Source organism: Dendrobates tinctorius, unplaced genomic scaffold (genome assembly GCF_039654945.1).
Source record: "Dendrobates tinctorius isolate UK_male_01 unplaced genomic scaffold, ASM3965494v1 ptg000138l, whole genome shotgun sequence".
NCBI lineage: Eukaryota > Metazoa > Chordata > Amphibia > Anura > Dendrobatidae > Dendrobates > Dendrobates tinctorius.
The window spans coordinates 21,841,688-21,852,080 of NW_027361806.1; the positions used below are offsets into that span (position 1 = coordinate 21,841,688).

Consider the following 10,393-nt stretch of genomic DNA (forward strand, 5'->3'; position numbering starts at 1 on the left):
GGAGATGGATCTACGTGATCTGATCCAAAGCCAGAAAACAAGTGGCTGCTATTGAAAGTAATAAGAGGTTTGTTGTAGCAAAACAGCAGCGAGTGTCAGCGGAGCCTGTTCTCAGCGCAACGCCGCCGATTCCCGTAAGACTGATGGACGCCGTGGTCTTCAAGCCAAATGAGAATTTCTTGCATGAGCGGCTGCCACCTTTCACTGTTGATGGAACAAACAGCCAATTTAGGAAAACATTTTTCTTATTTTTTTTTACCTTGACGATTACGGCTATGTCACCGGCGGAATTTTTTCATACAGGCCGGCTGGGAACATCCACGCCGTAGAAGACCAAGTGAGGTGTGAAAAACCATAGGTGCAGCTATTATACTGCGCCGGAGCGACCAGTAAGTGAAAATGTCTAGATAAAGGTCAATGCAAGGACGCCATGCTCATCAATGAGGACTGAAAGGGAAAGAATCAGTGACATCATCATGCAGGTGTGATGACATCACATAAAGGGCACCTGTCAGAAACCGAGCTTCTGGGCCAAGGAAATGGTATGGAACAGAACATAAACAGATTTTTCATAAAATCCGCAGCGGATGAAATCTTTCAGAATTTTTCTGCTTTAATATCGACAGGTGCAAATTTGAAAATCCGTGGAATGACAATGACAATTTCTGTTGTGGATTTTCTCCATAGATTGCACCCGTCAGTGTAAACTTTGCAAAGAAATAACTGTGGATTATTACAGATGGATGTAGCCTGGGAATTTCATTTACCGTAGATTGGGGCTACAAAGTGACATGTCACACAATGACAATGGTCAGTCATGGATACATAGGGCCACCACTAGGGGGAGCAAACTGCATATGGATTTATACAGTTTGTATTGAATTCCATGAGAGTTTTATAATTCTGTATGTGGAGAGCTCCCACAAGTGGTGGCTGCAGACAGAATATTATCATGTATCTCTGTATACAGGGAGCTCCCCCTAGTGGTGGCTGCAGACAGAATATTATCATGTATCTCTGTATACAGGGAGCTCCCACAAGTGGTGGCTGCAGACAGAATATTATCATGTATCTCTGTACACAGGGAGCTCCCCCTAGTGGTGGCTGCAGACAGAATCTTATCATGTATCTCTGTATACAGGGAGCTCCCCCTAGTGGTGGCTGCATACAGCATCTTATGTGTCTCTGTATATAGGGAGCTCCTCCTAGTGGTGGCTGCAGACAGGATCTCATCATGTATCTCTGTATACACGGAGCTCTCCCTAGTGGTGACTGCAGACAGAATATTATCATGTATCTCTGTATACATGGAGCTCCCCCTAGTGGTGGCTGCAGACAGAATCTCATCATGTATCTCTGTATACACGGAGCTCTCCCTAGTGGTGGCTGCAGACAGGATCTCATCATGTATCTCTGTATACAGGGAGCTCCCCCTAGTGGTGGCCGCAGACAGGATCTCATCATGTATCTCTGTATACAGGGAGCTCCCCCTAGTGGTGGCTGCAGACAGGATCTTATCATGTATCTCTGTATACATGGAGCTGCCCTAGTGGTGGCTGCCTACAGGATCTTATCATGTATCTCTGTATACAGGGAGCTCCCCCTAGTGGTGGCTGCAGACAGGAGCTTATCATGTATCGCTGTATACAGGGAGCTCCCCCTAGTGGTGGCTGCAGACAGAATCTTATCAAGTATTTCTTTATACAGGGAGCTCCCCCTAGTGGTGGCTGCAGACAGGCTCTCATCATGTATCTCTGTATACAGGGAGCTCCCCCTAGTGATGACTGCAGACAGGATGTTATCATGTATCTGTATACAGGGAGCTCCCCCTAGTGGTGGCTGCCTACAGGATCTTATCATGTATCTCTGTATACAAGGAACTCCCCTTAGTGGTGACTGCAGACAGGATCTCATCATGTATCTCTGCATACGGGGAGCTCCCCCTAGTGGTGGCTGCAGACAGGATCTTATAATGTATCTCTGTATACAGGGAGCTCCCCCTAGTGGTGGCTGCATACAGCATCTTATGTGTCTCTGTATACAGGGAGCTCCCCCTAGTGGTGGCTGCAGACAGAATCTCATCATGTATCTCTGTATATAGGGAGCTCCCCCTAGTGGTGGCTGCAGACAGGATCGTATCATGTATCTCTGTATACACGGAGCTCTCCCTAGTGGTGGCTGCAGACAGGATCTCATCATGTATCTCTGTATACAGGGAGCTCCCCCTAGTGGTGGCCGCAGACAGGATCTCATCATGTATCTCTGTATACAGGGAGCTCCCCCTAGTGGTGGCTGCAGACAGGATCTTATCATGTATCTCTGTATACATGGAGCTCCCCTAGTGGTGGCTGCCTACAGGATCTTATCATGTATCTCTGTATACAGGGAGCTCCCCCTAGTGGTGGCTGCAGACAGGAGCTTATCATGTATCGCTGTATACAGGGAGCTCCCCCTAGTGGTGGCTGCAGACAGAATCTTATCAAGTATTTCTTTATACAGGGAGCTCCCCCTAGTGGTGGCTGCAGACAGGCTCTCATCATGTATCTCTGTATACAGGGAGCTCCCCCTAGTGATGACTGCAGACAGGATGTTATCATGTATCTCTGTATACAGGGAGCTCCCCCTAGAGGTGGCTGCCTACAGGATCTTATCATGTATCTCTGCATACAGAGAGCTCCCCCTAGTGGTGACTGCAGACAGGATCTCATCATGTATCTCTACATACAGGGAGCTCCCCCTAGTGGTGGCTGCAGACAGGATCTTATCATGTATCTCTGTATACAGGGAGCTCCCACTAATGGTGGCTGCAGACAGGATCTTATCATGTATCTCTGTATACAGGGAGCTCCCCCTAGTGGTGACTGCAGACAGGATCGTATCTCTGTATACAGGGAGCTCCCCTAGTGGTGACTGCAGACAGGATCTTATCATGTATCTCTGTATACAGGAGCTCCCCCTAGTGGTAGCTGCAGATAGTAACTAGATGCCTTTTCATCACTGGCGCCATATCAGTTGAATAGCAGTAGCTACACCATGACTATCTGTTTGGAGGCCACATAATCAGCATGGAGTCTCCTGAACAGGCCATGAATCTGTTAAAAAAAAAAGCTCAGTAAATGAAAGGAGCACCATATTTTGTTGTTACAATTGGTGAGGGTCACAACGACAGTCCTCCAATCCCTCAGATTATTATTATTATTATTATTATTATTTATTGTTATAGCGCCATTTATTCCATGGCGCTTTACATGTGAGGGGGGTATACATAAAAACAAGTACAATAATCTTAAACAATACAAGTCATAACTGGTACAGGAGGAGAGAGGACCCTGCCCGCGAGGGCTCACAATCTTCAAGGGATGGGTGATAATACAGTAGGCGAGGGAAGAGCTGGTCGTGCAGCGGTTTGGTCGATCGGTGGTTACTGCAGGTTATAGGCTTGTCGGAAGAGGTGGGTCTTCAGGCTCTTTTTGAAGGTTTCGATGGTAGGTGAGAGTCTGATATGTTGTGGTAGAGAGTTCCAGAGTAGGGGTGATGCGCGAGAGAAATCTTGTATGCGATTGTGGGAAGAGGAGATAAGAGGGGAGTAGAGAAGGAGATCTTGTGAGGATCGGAGGTTGCGTGCAGGAAAGTACCGGGAGACGAGGTCACAGATGTATGGAGGAGACAAGTTGTGGATGGCTTTGTATGTCATGGTTAGGGTTTTGTAATGGAGTCTCTGGGCAATTGGGAGCCAGTGAAGGGATTGACAGAGGGGAGAAGCTGGGGAATAGCGGGGGGACAGGTGGATTAGTCGGGCAGCAGAGTTTAGAATAGATTGGAGGGGTGCGAGAGTGTTTGAGGGGAGGCCGCAGAGCATGAGGTTGCAGTAGTCAAGGCGAGAGATGATGAGGGCATGGACTAGGGTTTTTGCAGATTCTTGGGTGAGGAATGAACGGATGCGTGAAATATTTTTGAGTTGAAGTCGGCAGGAAGTGGAAAGGGTTTGGATATGTGGTTTGAAGGAGAGATCAGCATCAAGGATTACTCCGAGGCAGCGAGCTTGTGGGACTGGGGAGAGTGGGCAGTCATTTACTGTAATTGATAGGTTCGTAGGGGGGGTCACGTGAGATGGGGGAAAGATGATGAATTCTGTTTTGTCCATGTTGAGTTTCAGATATCTAGTGGAGAAGAAGGATGAAATAGTGGACAGACATTGAGGGATTCTGGTTAGTAGGGAGGTGATATCTGGTCCAGAGATGTAGATCTGTGTGTCATCAGCATAAAGATGATACTGAAAGCCATGAGATTCTATGAGCTGTCCCAGGCCAAAGGTGTAAATAGAGAACAGCAGGGGCCCTAGGACTGAACCTTGTGGGACTCCGACAGATAGGGGGCGAGGTGAGGAGGTGGTGTGTGAGTGGGAGACGCTGAATGTCCGGTCTGTTAGGTATGATGAGATCCAGGAGAGGGCCAAGTCTGTGATGCTGAGGGATGAGAGGGTCTGTAATAATAGGGAATGGTCCACTGTGTCAAAGGCAGCCGACAGGTCCAGGAGGAGGAGGACAGAGTAGTGTCGCTTGCTCTTGGCAGTTAAGAGGTCATTGGTGACCTTAGTAAGGGCAGTTTCAGTGGAGTGGTGTGACCGGAAGCCAGATTGTAAGCGGTCGAAGAGGGAGCAAGAAGAGAGATGGGAGGACAGTTCAAGGTAGACGTGTTGTTCCAGTAGCTTGGAGGCGTATGGGAGAAGTGATATAGGGCGATAGCTAGATACAGAGGATGGGTCAAGAGAGGGCTTTTTGAGGATAGGTGTGATGGAGGCATGTTTAAAGCTTGAGGGGAAAACACCAGTTGTTAGTGATAGGTTGAAGAGATGGGTTAGGGTTGGGATGAAGACTGTGGTGAGGTTTGGGATGAAGTGGGATGGGATCGGGTCGAGTGCACAGGTGGTGAGATGTGATCTTGAGAGTAGAGTGGAGAGTCGATCTTCTGTCATGGTGGAGAAGTTGGTTTTGAAGGTGGAGGGCTGGGAAGTCGGGAGGAAGGGCTCTGGGGGTTGTTGACCAAAACTGTCCCTGATGTTATCAATTTTCTGCTTGAAAAATGAGGCAAAGTCTTCAGCTGAGATGAGTGGGGAGGGAGGAGGTGCTGGGGGGCGGAGGAGAGAATTGAAGGTGTTGAATAACTGTTTAGGGTTGTGAGACAGGGAGGATATGAGAGATGAGAAGTAGGTTTGTTTAGCTGTGGCGAGTGTGGTCTTGAAAGTAGTGAGGGACTGTTTGAATGCGATGAAATGCTCGTTGGAGTGGGATCTTTTCCATCTGCGCTCAGCAGCCCTGGAAGCTCGCCTCAGCTCTTTGGTCAGGCTGGTGTGCCAGGGCTGTCTGTTGATTTTGCGAGTTTTGGTATGTGTAAGTGGGGCAGCGGATTCCAAAGCTACAGCTATTGTGGTGTTATATAGAGCGGCAGCGTCATCCGCATTGTGTAAGGAACTTATATCTGTAAGAGGGAGGAGGGATTCGGAGAATGAGTGTAGGTCAAGGTGTTTAAGATTCCTGCGAGGGTGTGAAAGTTTGTGGGGTGGGGATTGTAGACATGGAGTGAAGAGGGAAGAGAATGTGAGCAGGTTGTGGTCAGAGAGAGGAAGAGGTGAGTTAGAGAGGTTAGATAGGGAGCAGAGGCGGGTGAAGATGAGGTCCAGTGTGTGGCCATCTTTGTGGGTGGCTGTAGAAGACCATTGAGTGAGGCCGAAGGAGGAAGTGAGAGATAGAAGTTTAGTGGCAGCTGAGAGGGAAGTGTCAATGGGGATGTTGAAGTCGCCCATGATGATAGTAGGGATGTCCGCGGAAAGGAAATGAAGTAACCAGGTGGTGAAGTGGTCAAAGAAGGTGGTGGCTGGCCCTGGGGGGCGGTAGATGACAGCCAGTTGGAGGTTGGAGGGGGAGTAGATGCGCACAGAGTGCACCTCAAAGGAAGGGAGGGTAACAGAGGGTGGCAGTGGGATTGGGGTGAAGGAGCAGGTATCTGACAGGAGAAAACCAACTCCTCCACCAAGTTTGCTGCTGGGGCGGGGGGTGTGAGAAAGGTGGAAGCCGCCATACGAAAGTGCAGCAGGAGAGGCTGTGTCAGAAGGGGTGAGCCAGGTTTCGGTGATGGCGAGGAAGGAGAGTTTGGTAGTAACAAAAAGATCATAGATGTAGGAAAGCTTGTTGCAGACAGAGCGAGCGTTCCACAGAGCTCCTGTTAGTGGGACTGGGGAAGCGGGGGCTGGGTGAATGGGTATAAGGTTGGAGAGGTTACGGAAGGTTGTGATAGAGCGTGGATGGGAGGTAGAAATGACTGTGGGAATGTGGTGAGGAGGACCAGGATTTGGAGAGATATCACCAGCAGTGAGAAGGAGCAGAGAAAGTGTTAGCAGGTGGGAGCAGGAGAGGGCATGAGGGGGCTGTCTGTGTTTGGAGACAGAGGATTGTATGTTAAGGAACAGTTTTGAGGCGGAGGTGAGGTGGATGGGGAGGATTGAAGAAGAGATGAACAGTTCCTTACTAGGAGTAGGGATTAGGGGAATTAGCAGAAAGTGAAGGATTATTGGGGTGAAAGTGAAAACAAACAGAAACATTGTTTACAGTGACTGTGTCCAGTTACCTTCAGTTCCCTTCTGGTTCAATTCTGGTTTTAATTCTTAAATTAATCTTCACACTTCTAGCACACACTTATAGCAATCACAATGCAGACTGAAGTCTATGCAGACTTGTACTCTGCAATATATGTACAACTAAGTGCAGTCAGGTGTGAAGCAGAGAGGAGTGGTCTCTGCTCAGACATGGATTCCTTTTATTGTACCTGACTTTACTTTAGTCTTTGATAAGTCTTTCTTTTAGCTGATAAAGGATATTTCTGATGAATGTCTTATAAAAAAAACTGTTAAACTTTTGGACAGAATATTCTAGTTGCCGTAGCAACTACAAAATGATATAAACGTTCGGGAAAATGGACTTTCTCTGCTCAGATTTGACAGAAAATGGATTTTTTTCCTTGTTAATGTTAGAAAGGAGGGGCGGTAGCTTTGTAAATAAATGTGAATTTGGTTTGGAAGATTACTGAATATCCGAACTAAAATCACTTGGACCCTCACAGATCTGATACTGATGACATATCCTTGGAAAAGGTCATCAATAACAGTAAAGGAGCAAAATTAGGGCAGCACGGTGGCTCAGTGGTTAGTTAGTGGTTCGAATCCCACCAAGGACAACATCTGCAAGGAGTTTGTATGTTCTCCCCGTGTTTGCGTGGGTTTCCTCCGGGTACTCCGGTTTCCTCCCACATTCCAAAGACACACTGATAGGGAATGTAGATTGTGAGCCCCATCGGGGGGCAGTGATGAAAATGTGTGCAAACTGTAAAGCGCTGCGGAATATGTTAGCGCTATATAAAAAAAATAAAAATAAAGATTATTATTATCACTCATAGAAGCAGATATACATGAACTGTACGAGTGCAAGACAAGGAGCAAGTACACCCTGAGCCATGTACAGGGTCCGCCCCCCCCGAGCCACATACAGGGTCCGCCCCCCCCGAGCCACATACAGGGTCCGCCCCCCCCGAGCCACATACAGGGTCCACCCCCCCGAGCCACATACAGGGTCCACCCCCCCCGAGCCACATACAGGGTCCGCCCCCCCCGAGCCACATACAGGGTCCACCCCCCCCGAGCCACATACAGGGTCCACCCCCCCCCGAGCCGCATACAGGGTCCACCCCCCCCCCGAGCCACATACAGGGTCCGCTCCCCGAGCCACGTGCAGAAGTAACAGGACTAAGGAAGTTCCTGGACCCCATTCCAAATCAGGGCCCATAACCATAAGAACACATTTTTGCAGAAACTCTTGCAACTGTTTATCAGCTCCAAACAGCCAGTGTAGTTTTATAGAGAAGCAGATGGATTTCTGCACTTCCCATTCAGATAAATGGGACAGTGGTGGAATTTGTCTACAAATCTGCTGCATTGGGGTCCGTGTTTAGGCATGGCAGGGCCCCCTGGAAACTGGACCACTTTTGTTGGGAGTCTCCTGTGCAATAAGGAAGATGTGGTGAGTACGGGGGAAGTTGAGGCTGAAGTATCGGGCGGCGCTGTTAGGAAATATAGATGTTAAAGTCACATTCACACATCAGTTCTTCATGGAATGATTTTCCTCTGTGTTTGCTCCGGGTATCAACATCTTTTTTTTTGTATGAGAAAAAAAAAAAATCTGGTGCGAGTTTCCCAAGCTTCTGCCAGCATTAGCCTGAATTCAGATGTCGGAGTATGATGAGAACGGACCGCGATGCTCGGACCGGCCGCAGGGTCTCCAGACACAAGTGTGACAATGTCATAGCCAAGTGATAAGCTGTCAAGTTTGAGTCATTTTTTATGTGGACTTATTCACTTAAAGTTATCCCCCAGGCAGAGGACAGAGGGTAACTTGCCGATCCCATGATTGAGTCTCTGCAGCAGCGGATGTGCGCATGCTCGGCCTCTGCGTCATTCATTGTCTATGTAACTGCACCGCTCAGTTATTTCTGGCAATCCCACAGACAATGAATGAAGCAGAGGTCGTACACACGCACATCGGCTCCATTTAAGACTGGGTTCCCGGGTCCCGATCTTGGGATCGCTGGTGGTCCAAACACTCAATCCTATTCCTAGGAGATAACTTGATTTCTTTTTTTTTTTTAAATAGGTGGATTCGGTCTACAAATTGGACATGTCTCCTTCACTCCTCAAAAAGAAATCCAACATGTGAAAAAGCCGAATAATGTGTCACCGAGCTGTTCGTTAAAACAGTTAGCACATGTACTGTGTGAACGGGGCCTAACACGGGCAACAGTCTCCCCTCAGGACGAAAACGCAGAGGATTTTCTCTGTGGATTTTTACATGGGAGATCCACAGTGTGTGACAAGAGCAGCTTGTAATCTAGATAGTCACAAAGTATCACCGAGGCGCTGCAGCGATCGATGCTCAGCAGGACAGGCTATGCTGCGGGACTCATTGTGGATTTCATCATGTGAAGAGTGAAATGTGAAGCAAAGTCGCAGCTTGTGAGGACGGGACCCTCAGGGGTGTGCACACGTTGCAGATTCTGCTGCGGAAATTTTCATGCGAATTTGTCCAAATCCGCAGGTAAATCCGTAGGTCAAAAGATCTGCGGCTCAGCCTGCGGTTTCCCCCTGCGGTTTGACACCTGTACAATAGAGCAGGTATCAAACCGCTGCGGATTCCGCACAAAGAATTGACATGCTGCGGATTTAAAACCGCAAAACAGCAAATCCGCTTGGAGAAATCCGCAGCATGTGCACTGTGTTTTTCATTTTCCATTGAAAATAAAGGTACTGTACAACGCAGGAGAAACTGCTGGGGATCTGCAGGGCCAAATCCGCTGCGAACCGCAGCAGAATCCACAACGTGTGCACACACCCTTAAAATGTTCCTGTCACTAGTCATGAATATGTAATTATTTTTACCCGGTGTAAACGCCGCTGTTCTCCTGAATCGGGCGACGGTTTTCTTTTGTTCCCGCTCCTCTCCGTTCCCGAGACATTGACCGTTCCTACTTGTATATAAAGATAACCCTTTCAGCCAAGTGGGAACATAGCCTCAAACTTGCAGGAAAAACGCGACGTGTGAACAGAGCTGAACCATGACCTGGGGTTGGCATTTCATCAGACTTTATAGGGAACCTGACAGGCGATACAAGGTGCGAAAACCGCGCCTCATCCGCATTCTCCACTTTTGTGGCTATTTTTTGGTAGCATGATCTATGGCTGCTATGCCTTTTTTTAAATAGATAAATTACAATGTCTTTATAGAACTTGAAAAACAACATAAAAAAGGTTAATTAAAAAAAAACACCTCACCCTCCCCAGGTCCGGCGCTGACTTTCTGCTGCTGCCCCTGGTGTTTGTTATTGTCAGCAGCGCTGGCCTCAGGTTCACAGCACTGCAGACAATTACTGAGCTCAGCGATTGGCTACACAGCTATGGGACGTCAGCGCTGCAGACAATCACTGACATCGGAATCAGCGGCAGAGAGCAAACAAAACTATTTTATATCGGCCCCTCTCCCAGTGAAAAATAACAAGACGTACAATCTATAGACGTGTGTCATCTCTCTAGCTGAAAACATCCGATCAAACTATAAATTATTTAACCGCTACGATAAACTCATAAAGCAAAAAAAAAAAAATCAAAATTCCAGAAAAGTTTTTGTAGCAAAAAGTGATTGAACCTCTCATTTACCCTCCACCAAGGGGTGAAGCTGCTCTCTCCTCTCCGCAGACACTGAGTGCAGGAGCCTGAGCGCCGCGGACCCGCCCCGACTACAGCAGAAGACATACAGCTCGTTTCCTGCGCATGCGCATCGTAGCCCCTGCCCTC

At 48.1% G+C, this 10,393-nt stretch overlaps 1 protein-coding gene across 1 annotated transcript in view; it reads right to left on the reverse strand.

Annotated features, from left to right (window-relative positions):
• SLC44A5 (solute carrier family 44 member 5) overlaps window positions 1–10,366 on the reverse strand; it is a 157,376-nt gene extending 147,010 nt beyond the window's left edge. The window contains exon 1 of the mRNA XM_073544808.1: window positions 10,256–10,366. The gene's annotated coding sequence lies outside the window, so the exon portion shown is untranslated. The remainder of the gene's footprint in view (window positions 1–10,255) is intronic.
• Between the last annotated feature and the right edge of the window lie 27 nt (window positions 10,367–10,393).